The following is a 12,368-nucleotide window of genomic DNA, read 5'->3' as shown; positions in this document are numbered from 1 at the left end:
GATGATTATCTGTGCAAATTATCTTACATTTACAGTTACTCATGATTACAACTGCTGAAGTGAAAATCTGCCCTTTTAACTTTGTAAGCTGTTTTTTTTTCTTTTTTGGTTTTTCACTTAGCTTAAGTGTAGTTAAAATGGCTGGTATAAGATGCTATTCAATAGCCTACCATTTACAATAACAAGTCTTCTAAAGTTTGCTTCTTTAGACTGATACTGCTTATGAATGCCACTCATTAATTCTGCATTTATTTCTGTTAATTTCTGTTTTAAATTTGATGTCTTCTCAGTGCATTCCCATGCTTCCAGTAATGTCTTGTCCTTAGAGGCCTTGTCTATACTTGAAACACTGAGGTCTGGTCCACACACAAATTTTGTACCAGTATAGCTATTTTAGTTAGTGGTGTGTATATATTACCAATATAGTTATACTGGTACAATGTCTAGTATGGAATTTAACTATACCAATATAGTCACAGCGGTACTTGTGTGTGTGTGTAGCCAAGTCCAGAGAGTAGTTTGCCACTGGTGATAGCAATGGTAAAAACTGCAGAGTAGATCAGTTTCCACTACTGGTAGAGAATTACAAGTTCATTGACGAAGTACATTTCCCAGAAACTGAATAAGAGCAAACTATCTTACTGAAGGCTGAATACTAACAATAGCCGTTAGCCAATATCACAGATAGTTGCATACAGGGCCAAATTCAAAGGCGACATAAATGGTGGTTTCTTTACACGTTGGTGTAAGTTGGTGTAACTTGCATACTAAATGAGCTAAAATAGCAGGATTTCAGAAAAAGGTTTGGTCTACACTTTAAAGTTTTATGAGCATAGCTATGTCAATTAAGGGAGTGGTATTTTGCTGACATAGGTATGCTAGTAAAAGCCCTAATGTAAGTGCAGTTATATCAGTATAAGAAGTCCCTATACTAATATAGCTTATGCAGGTTCCCGGAATGCCTTTTCTCTAGTGCTATCCTATCCCTCATGAAGGAGAGTAGGATGCAGCTGCAGCTGGGCCTGTCAGTGACAGTGCAGTTCTTAAGGGTGCCAGGCTGCCAGGGGAAAAGAAGGAGGCTTTCAGCAATGCAGAGAGGCAGTCCCTCTGTGCAGTGGGAGATGCCTTTCCCTATGGAGCTATAAGATCACCAGAGTTTGAAGGCCACACCCCTAATTCCACCTGAGAGAAGCACTTTGAAAATTTCATCAGGCAAACCCAGGTGGAATCTCTGGCCCCTGTAGAAGAGGCTGTTGAAGGGTGCAATGTGGCACTTAATTTATACAACAATCTCTGAAAAATAACTCTATTCCATATTAAATTATTTTGTGCCCCTCATTGTATCAGCCACCATAGCTCATGTCATTCCAGAACAGAAGCACCTAAAGGTCAAACAAGCTTTTATTTTTTTTTTAGTTAAAAGCAAACTCTCCTTTGGAAAAAGCCATAGTGTGTGATTGCTGAAAGGCTGCCTCAGAGACACAGTAATATTTCCTTTATTCAGTCTGCTTCGGTGGTTTCCACAGCTGGAATCCAAATAATAAATGTACCATGCACCAGCCACCAAAATAAAAAGGACGTGAAATGTATTAATAATAATTTTTCAGCAAGATCTAGTGCAAAAAAAATGGTTTTAAGACTTTCCATATTCTACTTGTTTGGTCTTTTCTATTTTAACATAGGAGAATAAAATATGCTGCTTTAGACCATATTTCTGTTAAAGCTACTACAGGTTTATGAGGGTGCTAAAATGGTGCAGCAAAATAAAAATTAGCATCACAGTTTTGTAGCGTTATTTATTGCTCTTATTTAACTAAATATATGGTAGTTATTGGCATTTCCATGTAAGCAGGTTTGTTTTTCAAAAATTTGAATTCATGTCTGGTATACAGTCAATCAATCTACATTTGCACAACACCTTTCTCAGACAAGCCCCTTAACAAGCATTCTGAAATATCAGATTTACATTAATACCCACTGGATCAGAAGCCGTTCAATGCAGGACTGAAAAAAATTTCTTAAAATGTAGTTTGCATAGAGGTGGGTGCTGGGTTAATTTCTACCAGGGTTCCAAATTCTAAAGGCATGGTTTTTCCATATGATGTTTGTAATTTTGGATGAATATTGGTGTAAAGCAGCACAAAATCAGACAGCAAACAGTGGGGGGGTTTTAAATGAAAGCAAGGGATTTTGAAAGAAATAAGAGGAATTGGTGATTCAGTAGGTGGCACTCTTCCCTCTGAGTAGATATTGAACTAATGTTCTGGCTTGGAGTTGGCTACGGGTCATTGTGCTGTTGAGGTGTAGCTGTCTTTCAGATGAGCTACAAAACTATGGTCTTGACCACTTGTGACCTTAAAGAATCCATGATAGTTTTCATGAGAGTAGGGGTGTTAATCCCAATGTCCTGCCCAAATTTCAACTCTGGTAATTAGATAATATCTTCAGTGCCTAAATCTTCTATGCAATTTCAACTGGACATGGTATTCACTCTTACTATATGTCATGAACTGTTGCTGTACACTGTTAAACAGTTGTTGAGTTTCACCCAGAGGTGGCTGCATTTTAGTTGAGGGAAAAGTGGTTCTTATATAAATAGGTAGGTATAATCATTGAACAGTCATTTGGACAAAGCTACTATATAAAGATCCTGTAGCAATAACAAAAATTAATACCCACTTTCATAACAAAGCACATTTTTTAAAGCCTGGAAACAAAGGGAAAGACACTAAAGATCTAGCTAGTCATTTCATATCGGAAAATAAGTAGACAGTAATAAAAGAACAAAATGTTTGTAATAGAAATTATTAGCAGAAATGGGCCCAAGCAACAAAGTGCAGACACTAATCAGAATGTTGGTCAGAGATGGCAGTTTTTGTTCAGAGCATTACAACCATAAGACTCATGCTGCAAAGATTGGCAGAATACATGTTGCACCCTTCTGAGAGGTGGAGTTTCCAATGGAGTGGTATGCCTCCACACCACCTCCGATGCGGGTCTATGCCTACTAAGCACACTCTACCCTGTAATATTTACATCTCAGACACATCTGACTTTTTACTGTATAAAGCACTAGAACTTGAATTGTTGGGTACTGTCAGTGAACTAGACTAGGTGGCTTATCAGGTCTTTCCATCTCTTACTTTGGTAGGTCTGTCATTTGAATTCCCACTGAGAACTCAAGAATTAGGTTAAAAAAACACATTAAAAGTCCTACATTTTCATTATTTTGGGCTTATATAACAAGGGTATTTAATCTCCTGCTGTGTGTTTCCTATACATCTTGATTTTTAAGCTTTGTCTACGCTATGGGGGGAGATTGATCTAAGTTACACAACTTCAGCTACATGAATAATGTAGCTGAAGTCAATGTACTTAGATCTGCTTACCACGCGCTTCTCATTCAGGTGGAGTACAGGAGTCGACGGGAGAGCGATCTGGGGTTGATTTATCAGGTCTTCACTAGACCTGCTAAATTGACTGCCGAAGCATCGATCGCGGCATGTCAATCTCCCGGTAAGTGTAGACAAGCCTAGTGTAATGTAAATGAGAAAGCTAAAGAACTGTCTGTCATTTAAATTCCATGAACTCTTTTTTTTAATTCAAATGTATGCATACAAATGTTATTCCTTCAAATGAGCAATGAGTGGTCACTGGCCCAAGTCTGGGTACTACTCTATGATAATTCTGATAAATTTGAGGAAATTTATGAGATGATCTCAGTTGGAGTCTGAATTGTATAGTTCCCCTTAAACAATCAGTTAAGAGAGAACAAGGACTGTTTATGGACTTTGGATAGCAAAAACTAGCACAATGGCAATGCAAAAGAATGTTAGTGCTATTATTAATGCACTCGCAACATGTAGTTCCAATCAATTACATACTCTTTTCAATTTTGATGTCTAAAGATGACATGTTAGTACAGCTGGCATGGCTTCTAATTTAAGAATTTGACATCAGAATTAATGACATAATTACGTATTGCTGTAAAATGCCTATACATGAAATATTAAGTTAAGCAGTATTACAAATAAGAAATATTTGTCATTTAGCACTATTACTGATAATATGGTTTTCTTGGTTTTGTAACCCTTCAGCACTATACCTAATTTGTTAAAGGAAACATAACACCATCTGGCCACAACAGCCTCCTGCACAGCGCAGATTAAATAACCACAATGATTTCCTGTAGCGAATGGGAGGGAGAGAGTGGATGTGTTACCCACAAAAAAGGCATGGCCAGTCTGCCCAAACACAGCACATGATCCATGTGGCCAAAACCCAGTGTTGGAGGGCATCAGTGGGCTGTTTGCCACTCCATCCCATTACCAGCAGCATAGCTAATTGAATAGTACATGTGTAGTGTTCAGTTTGTTATGGCTCACACTTGTATTTATTCCCTATTCACAAGTATTCCAATGACTGCCAGGTATTTGTGGAAAAAGTGCATGAACCCCAGAAGTTTCATGCATTTTAACAAGAATAATCATCATTTAGCCCAAAATGCAGAATGAAAGTTCATTATCTGGCATTTATTACTCTCCTGTTTAAAAACTTCATTATTCAATAAAGGAGAAACAATATCATGTGACTCAGGTGACCAATCACAATCCCACAACATAAATACCAAATATTCAAAGCAAATAGATTGTGAGCAACCAAGAGGTCAAAATGATTTTTCAGAACTATGTGGTGAACAACAAATACACTCTCCAAAATCAGGATTTGATCGTGAACAATTTACTAATAAAAAAGGGTGCATTGTTAAACAAATTAAATTAATAATTAACATTATCTATAACTAAAAGTTTGACCAGATGTACACAGCAGTAGCTTGCAATGGGCCAGCTAGAAGGATACCCTAGTCCTACAAAACACGATGATACAAAGATGGCAGGGGTTGCAATCATTTTGAAGGACAGGATTAGAATTCAAAATGAATTTGACAAATTGGACAATTGGTCTAAAATCAACAATATGAAATTCAATAAAGGTAAGTGCACAGTATTGACCTTAGGAAAGAAAAAACAAATTCACAACTACAAAACATGGAATAACTGGCTATGTGGTAACACTGCTGAAAAGAGTCTGGGTGTTATAACAGGTTACAAATTGAATACGAGTCAACAAAGTGATGCAATTTCAAAAAAGGCTAATATTGTTCTGGGACGTATTACCAGGAGTGTCATATGTAAGACCCGGGAGGTAATTGTCCTGCTCTACTCAGCACTCACAAGGCCTCAGCTGGAGTGCTTTGTCCAAGTTTGGGTGCCACACTTTAGGAAAGATAATGACAAATTGGAGAAAGTCCAAAGGAAAACACAAAAATGATAAAAGGTTTAGAAAACCTGACCTACAAGGAAAGTTTAAAAACTGGGCATGTTTAGTCCTGAAAAAGAAGACTGAAGAGGGACCTGATAACAGTCTTCAAATATGGTAAGGACTGTTATAAGGAGGACTTTGATCAACTGTTCTCCATGTCCATGACAAGTAGGACAAGAAGTTATGAGCTTAATCTGAAACAAGGGAGATTTAGGTTAGATATTAGGAAAAACTTTCTAACTATAAGGGTAGTTATGCTCTTGAACAGACTTCCAAGGAAGGCTGTGGGATCTCCATTATTGGAGGTTTTTAAGATTAGGGTGGGAAAAACAGCCATCAGGGATGGTCTAGGTTTACTTGGTCCTGCTCAGCACAGAGGTCTGGACTTCTCTAGGTCCCTTTCAGGCCTACAGTTCTATGATTCTATGTTGGGTCTCAAAATTCCTACTTTATGTTGCAGCAAATTTCCACATAAGCAAAGCCCTTTCAGGGCACAATTCAAAGTCCACTGAAGTCAATGGGAATCTTTCCATTAACTTCAATGGGTTTTGGATCAGGCTCTTATCTGGGCTGAGTTGTTCACTTTTTGACGTTAGGACCCACAGATATAACCAGTCAATTTGACGTGTGGTATTTTCTCAGAACACTTTCCTCTTCTTTTCTTGCCTTAGACAGCTTGAGTGCCTATTTTCCTTACCACTTTTCACTCTTCTTTAGTAACCTTCCACAAGGGTGGTTCCGTATTATTTCAGAAGCATCATGTTCCAGCTCTTCAAAGTGGTTCATCCACTTGTAGCAAATTATGTATTGTGCAGTGGGATGTTGATTCTGACTCTACACAAGCATTTCTTTACAGGATCCACAAAGAAGGTGTAGGTTTTGGTGCCATTGTGAACAAGCTCCTGTGATTCATAGTTAATTCCTGCTCTTTACTACAGATAAATGGATGTGTCCTGGGGTTCTCGGGGTTCTCTCCAATCTGCTTTGGTAGAGTTTTAACAGAGGATGAGGAAGCCACAATAAGTCCAACAATATAAAAAAACCCCAAAGTTGTTGAATTTTCAGAATTAGGATCAGAGGCATCAAAAGGAATCTTCTGGCACAATCCTAAGAGTGCCTCAGTTCTGATGAATATAGAAAAAAGAGAAAATCCCATTCATAATTTTCAGAGTAGCAGCCGTGTTAGTCTGTATCCGCAAAAAGAACAGGAGTACTTGTGGCATTTTAGAGACTAACAAATTTATTTGAGCATAAGCTTTCGTAGGTTACAGCCCACTTCATTGGATGCATAGACTGGAACATACAGCAAGAAGATACTTATACATACAGAGAACATGAAAAGGTGGAAGTACCCATACCAACTGTAAGAGGCCAATCAATTGAGATGAGCTATCAACAACAGGAGAAAAAAAACTTTTGAAGTGATAATTGAGATGACCCATAGAAGGTGTGACGATACTTAACATGGGGAAATAGATTCAACTAGTGTAATGGCCCAAGCATTCCCAGTCTCTGTTCAAACATAAGTTAATTTATCTAATTTGCATATTAATTCAAGTTCAGCAGTCTCTCTTTGGAGTCTGTTTTTTAAGTTTTTTTTGTTGTAAAATTGCCACCTTCAAGTCTGTCACTGAGTGGTTAGAGAGGTTGAAGTGTTCTCCCACTGGTTTTTGAATGTTATGATTCCTGATGTCAGATTTGTGTCCATTTATTCTTTTGCATAGAGACTGTCCAGTTTGGCCAATGTATATGGCAGAGGGGCATTGCTGGCACATGATGGCATATATCACATTGATAAATGTGCAGGTGAACGAGCCCCTGATGGCGTGGTTGATGTGATTAGGGCCTATGATGGTGTCACTTGAATAGATATGTGGACAGAGTTGGTATCGGGCTTTGTTGCAAGGATAGGTTCCTGGGTTAGTGTTTATGTTGTATGGTGTGCGGTTGCTGGTGAGTATTTGCTTCAGGTTGGGGGGCTGTCTGTAAGCGAGGACTGGTCTGTCTCCCATGATCTGTGAAAGTTAGGGATCATCTTTCAGGATAGGTTGTAGATCTTTGATGATGCGCTGGAGAGGTTTTAGTTGGGGGCTGAAGGTGACAGCTAGTGGCGTTCTGTTATTTTCTTTGTTGGGCCTGTCCTGTAGTAGGTGACTTTTGGATACTCTTCTGGCTCTGTCAATCTGTTTTTTCACTTCAGCAGGTGAGTATTATAGTTTTAAGAATGCTAGTTAGAGATCTTGTAGGTGTTTTTCTCTGTCAGACGAATTGGAACAAATGTGGTTGTATCTTAGAGCTTGGCTGTAGACAATGAATCGTGTGGTGTGTCCTGGATGGAAGCTGGAGGCATGTAGGTAAGTATAGCGGTCAGTAGATTTCCGGTATAGGGTGGTGTTTATGTGACCATCGCTTATTAGCACAGTAGTGTCTAGGAAATGGACCAGTTGTGTGGATTGGTCTAGGCTGAGGTTGATGGTGGGATGGAAATTGTTAAAAACATGGTGGAATTCCTCAAGGGCTTCTTTTCCATGGGTCCAGATGATGAATATGTCATCAATGTAGCACCAGTAGAGTAGGGGCGTTAATAATTAATAATTATAATTTGTGTTTTTAACTAACAAAATGAAATGCCTATTTTACTAAGTGATGAACTGCTTACAAAATACAGTTTATGACAAAAGCTTTGTAATCATAAGCATCATATTACATCTTTTGCTGCATAAGATACTCATAACAAACTCCAGTATTTATATGTATGACCTAAAAAGATCAAGTTGGGTTCCCAGGGTGAAACTGTGGCCCCACTGAAATCAATGACAAAATTCCCATTTATTTGAATGGGTCAGGATTTTATACTGTCTGCCTTTTTGGAATCATCAGTTCTCAGACTGTGATCTGCAAAAAGCTCGCTGGTCACAGGTTTTGATTCTTCTCCTGGTTTTCAGCAGCAAAACTTCATTAAATCCAGCTAAAAATACATTAATTACTTTCCAGCTATTAGTTTGTCCTGTAAGCAATTGGTGTAGTTGCCTGAGGTATGTTATGCGACTGCAAATGGGAGGGGAAGTGGATCTGGAGACAATCTATCTATTAAGATAGAGAAACATTATGAAAAATTTTGTGTACCCTGTTTTAGAAAGTAACTCTTTAACAACAGATTCAATGCTGTTATTATCAATCTGACACAATAACCAACAAAACAGATGAAACAGTTAAATTATTGCTGGCTGTTGTTTCGTTTTGTTTTAAAGATGCTGGCAGTTCCTCTAACTGAACAACTTATGATTCTAAATTCTTCAATGTAAAGAAAAATCATTTTAGGGTTTGCAGAAGCATCATGGTTTCAGCAGCTCCATCAGTAAAATAGTAGGACAGTTTTTAATAGGAGCTCTATTCTTAATGTGTTGTTTCTGCACTTATGGGTTTAGCTAGCACTGCACAGTTGTGTGGGGGCTATGTTTATAGGAATAACAAATGAGCCTGCTACCGCTCTGTTTGATTTCTTTAATAAAAAACAAGGTCTGCTATATTATTACATGTACTATAGGATTGTGAATGGCCCATTTCAATTAATAGGCAATCCATTTGCCAGAAATTATGGATTTTGCTCTTTTTGACCTAATGAATAGTATAGAGTGTTATCACTTATACTCTATATTGAACCATAGTACTGCATAATGTTACTTCAGTCCATTCTGAGATAGTCAAAATTGTCATATTCTTTTTGTTAGAGCAATGATCAAATATTGACATTTCTTCAGTTCATACAAATGGATACAACCTTCTTACATGCAACTTGGTCAATATATTCTGATGTTCACATTAGGGATTTGGAAATCAATGTAGTTTTCCTGTTATTCTTTTATGATTAAATCAATTGAAGTTATTTACTCATAGCAGAAAATACGGGTGATTGCCAACCCTAGGGCTTGGTGAATTGCTTTCTCACTACTGCTGCCCGGTAATGAGAAGGTGCAGGTTCTCTTCAGGGGTTGACTAAACCTGCTCATATATAGCAGCAATCTGAAGTGCATAAATTGTTTATTATTAAGGGCTATCAGTGTTTCCTGGCAAAGGGCATCTTTATCATTTGCCATTGCATTAACATTGACAAAGCAGGGGAATACTGAAACCCAGCATTGTTGATCAGATGGAGCAAAATAACAGACACGAAGCAATTCAGCTAGAAACCCAGTATTCTTGATACATCTGTGGTTATGTGGAAAGATCAATTAAAGACAATGGAATTATCAGTTAAATTGAATGGGCAAACAAGACTTGTGGAGACACTTTTGCTAAGATTTGAAGCCATTTAGGAAAGACAGAAGACCTAAATAGATTCATATTAAAACTTCTTGTCCCAGGAGCTTAATTTGACATAATAAATGTGGTGGACAGGCTATGTTATTTAAAGATGGGAATAAATATCGCTTTGCATACCATATTGCTCTTGTTTATGCAGGGCTATAGTCATGCGTTGGAATACAAATTTTACATTGGTAGAATGAAATATTTACAAGTTAACTCCCCCACCACCATCCTCACACCTGTTTTTTTTAAGTATGTACACAATTTCTGTAGTGCTTTTTCAGATGAACTCATGCTTCATTCATGAATAGTGTGTTGCTTCAGTCTATTTGAATAACTTGAAGATGTAGAAAGTGGCATGAACATAACACTCAAACTGTGCAGGATCAACCAGTTTCTGAGTCTTAAATTACGGAATGCCATGATCTAATTCCATCCAGCTAAAGAAGAAATCATGTAGAAATACATCCTTCTCTTATACTACCCTCTACTTCAAGTGAATGACAAGAAAATGATAGAATGGAAGGGGTTAAGCTGACCAATCTTCCAAAAGACTATGTGTTTTAATCGCCAGTATATGTGCTATTGGGGGCATGAGGCCCACTATTATTTAAATATATTTTAAAACATATTATTTAAACATCTGTGGCCGAGTTGAGATGGAAGGATTGTACGTGAATGAAAAACCCAATTTGGGCCCTGATTCAGGAAAGCACATGCTTAACTTTAAGCATGTGTTTAAGTCCTCTTGACTTCAATGAGAATGTGCTTTAGTGCTTTTTTGAATATAGGTGCTTTCCTGACTGAAAACTCTAGATAGGATACTCTTTCCCCATCTTCATTCTCATACTTTCCCACCTTGCTGTGTTATTATCTCTTCCTCTGGAAGAAAAGATGAGTAGGAGAAGGAGAGAAGTCTTCATAAACCACATGCACAACTACTCTCCCTCCCATTAAAGCCAATGAGGCAAAGTCAACTAAAATGAGTGCTCATCTGGGGTAATTCTGCTGACTTCCATCAAGTCACTTCATCAACATGAAAGTAGACTTTTGATTAATGGTTGTAAAGTACAGTAGCAAATTAACAGAACTTCTAATGGACCATCTGAACCAGTCCTCCCCATTTTCCAGAGGGGTCCTCTAACTCTGAGACTCCATACAGCTAGGGAATTGTTTCTTAATGACTGGTCCATGGACTGGTGTCAGTCCCTGAGATCTGCTTGACACAGTTTTGGAAGGCAGCAAGCGAGCCCTTGGTATCAAAAAGGTTGAGAAACACTATGCTAGAGGATTTAGAGCTCTGCCTACTTGGTCAAGATGTTTTTATCTGGTTTTGCTTGTACGGGTATTGTAAACCACCAAGATGTCACACTGAAAATTCATCCCCAAATAATGCTACTTTCATACAGATTTAAATTTTATTATTTTGTGCAAATCTGGATAAATTATTAGTCCACATTATGATCTAAATACTCAGCCATTTGGTTTTCAGAAATTCTTATTCTCTCTCTTTATTTATGTTTGTAATTGTATTGTATTTTGACTGTTTATGCAACACCTCAAGTCCTGAGTGCTTTCGGGGGTGGGTGGGAGTTGGGCAGATATCACTTTAAAAATGATCAGTTATTATTATGAGTGCTATAAACCACCTCCTGAATTTCAGTTATTTTATTTTAAATACTCAAAGATAACAAAATGAAGAATCCACCCCCAACCCCTCAAAAAAACCCAACAACCCCATACTCCGGACTGAGATCATATTTGCCACGTTTTAATCAAAAGAGATTTTTATGGCTGAGTTTTAAGCTTCTTAAACTAGAGGTGTGTAATAGAAGCATTGACAGACCCTTAATTATATCGATGAGACTGAGTGCTGCTATAATAAAAGTTAGGAGCTAATTCATAAAAACATGCCTAATACTCAACACAGAGCTAGGTGAGAATATAAACAATGACAAACTTTCCAAGGCAGCAATGTATTCAGATTTTGCTTGAGAAATTGGGGTAGTTCATTCCTGTTCTTCAGAAGCAGCAGTTTCAGAAACTGAGCTCATCAACTGGAAAAAAAAACCCCAAAACTCTAGAGCCTTTGATTCAACAAAACCACTGCAGCTGAGATTTTACAAAACAGCAATTGGAAGCTCAATTCCCATTATTTTTTATGGGAACTGGGCATCCAAATGTTTTAGGAGGCATTGACAAAGTCAGCCAGGAATTCCAAGACACAAAAGTGCAAGTGGGGAATATAAAAATATGCATAGATCAGAAGCCCATATTCAACAGGGTCTCAAAGTTAACAGCAGGATCTGAAAGTCAATACCAGAATGAATTAGACACCAAAGGAATGACTTCAGAATGAGCATATTATGACCTGAACATTTAGAATGGGCAACAATGACTGACTGGCAGTAGTACTTCGAATGAAGTGAATGCTAATAGAGGTTGCCAGGGGACCAATTAGAAACGTATTGAAGTAAGTCAGCTTGGAAGTAATAAAGGTACTGTATATGCAAATGTCAAAATATCTGAAGGTAAAGTGGGCACATTTAAGCAATCTTTTAGTGATGGTAAGAAAATCACTTTGTAACATTAGAGACTTTGAGCCAATTTCTGCTCTCAGTTGCACAAGTGTAAATCTGGCATAACTCCATTGACTTCACCAGCATAAGTGGGGACAGAATTTGTCCCAGGGTTTCTTAAATGTCAGTGGGGTCATTTACTCGGATTCTGAAATAGGG

General features: G+C 37.8%; 1 long non-coding RNA gene across 3 annotated transcripts in view; it reads left to right on the top strand.

Annotated features, from left to right (window-relative positions):
* The first annotated feature begins 3,428 nt into the window (after nucleotides 1-3,428).
* LOC120396967 overlaps nucleotides 3,429-12,368 on the top strand; it is a 39,288-nt gene continuing 30,348 nt past the window's right edge. For 2 of the 3 annotated variants that reach the window (XR_005593588.1, XR_005593587.1), the window contains exon 1: nucleotides 12,044-12,128. This is a non-coding gene — a long non-coding RNA (uncharacterized LOC120396967). Of the gene's footprint in view, nucleotides 3,517-12,043; nucleotides 12,129-12,368 lie in introns of those variants that run through there. The other variant, XR_005593589.1, reaches the window with a different exon arrangement.

This window comes from Mauremys reevesii, linkage group 2 (assembly GCF_016161935.1).
Source record: "Mauremys reevesii isolate NIE-2019 linkage group 2, ASM1616193v1, whole genome shotgun sequence".
Taxonomy (NCBI): Eukaryota; Metazoa; Chordata; order Testudines; family Geoemydidae; genus Mauremys; species Mauremys reevesii.
Note: the sequence above shows the minus strand (reverse complement) of the source record. Positions and strands in the feature narration are given on the sequence as shown.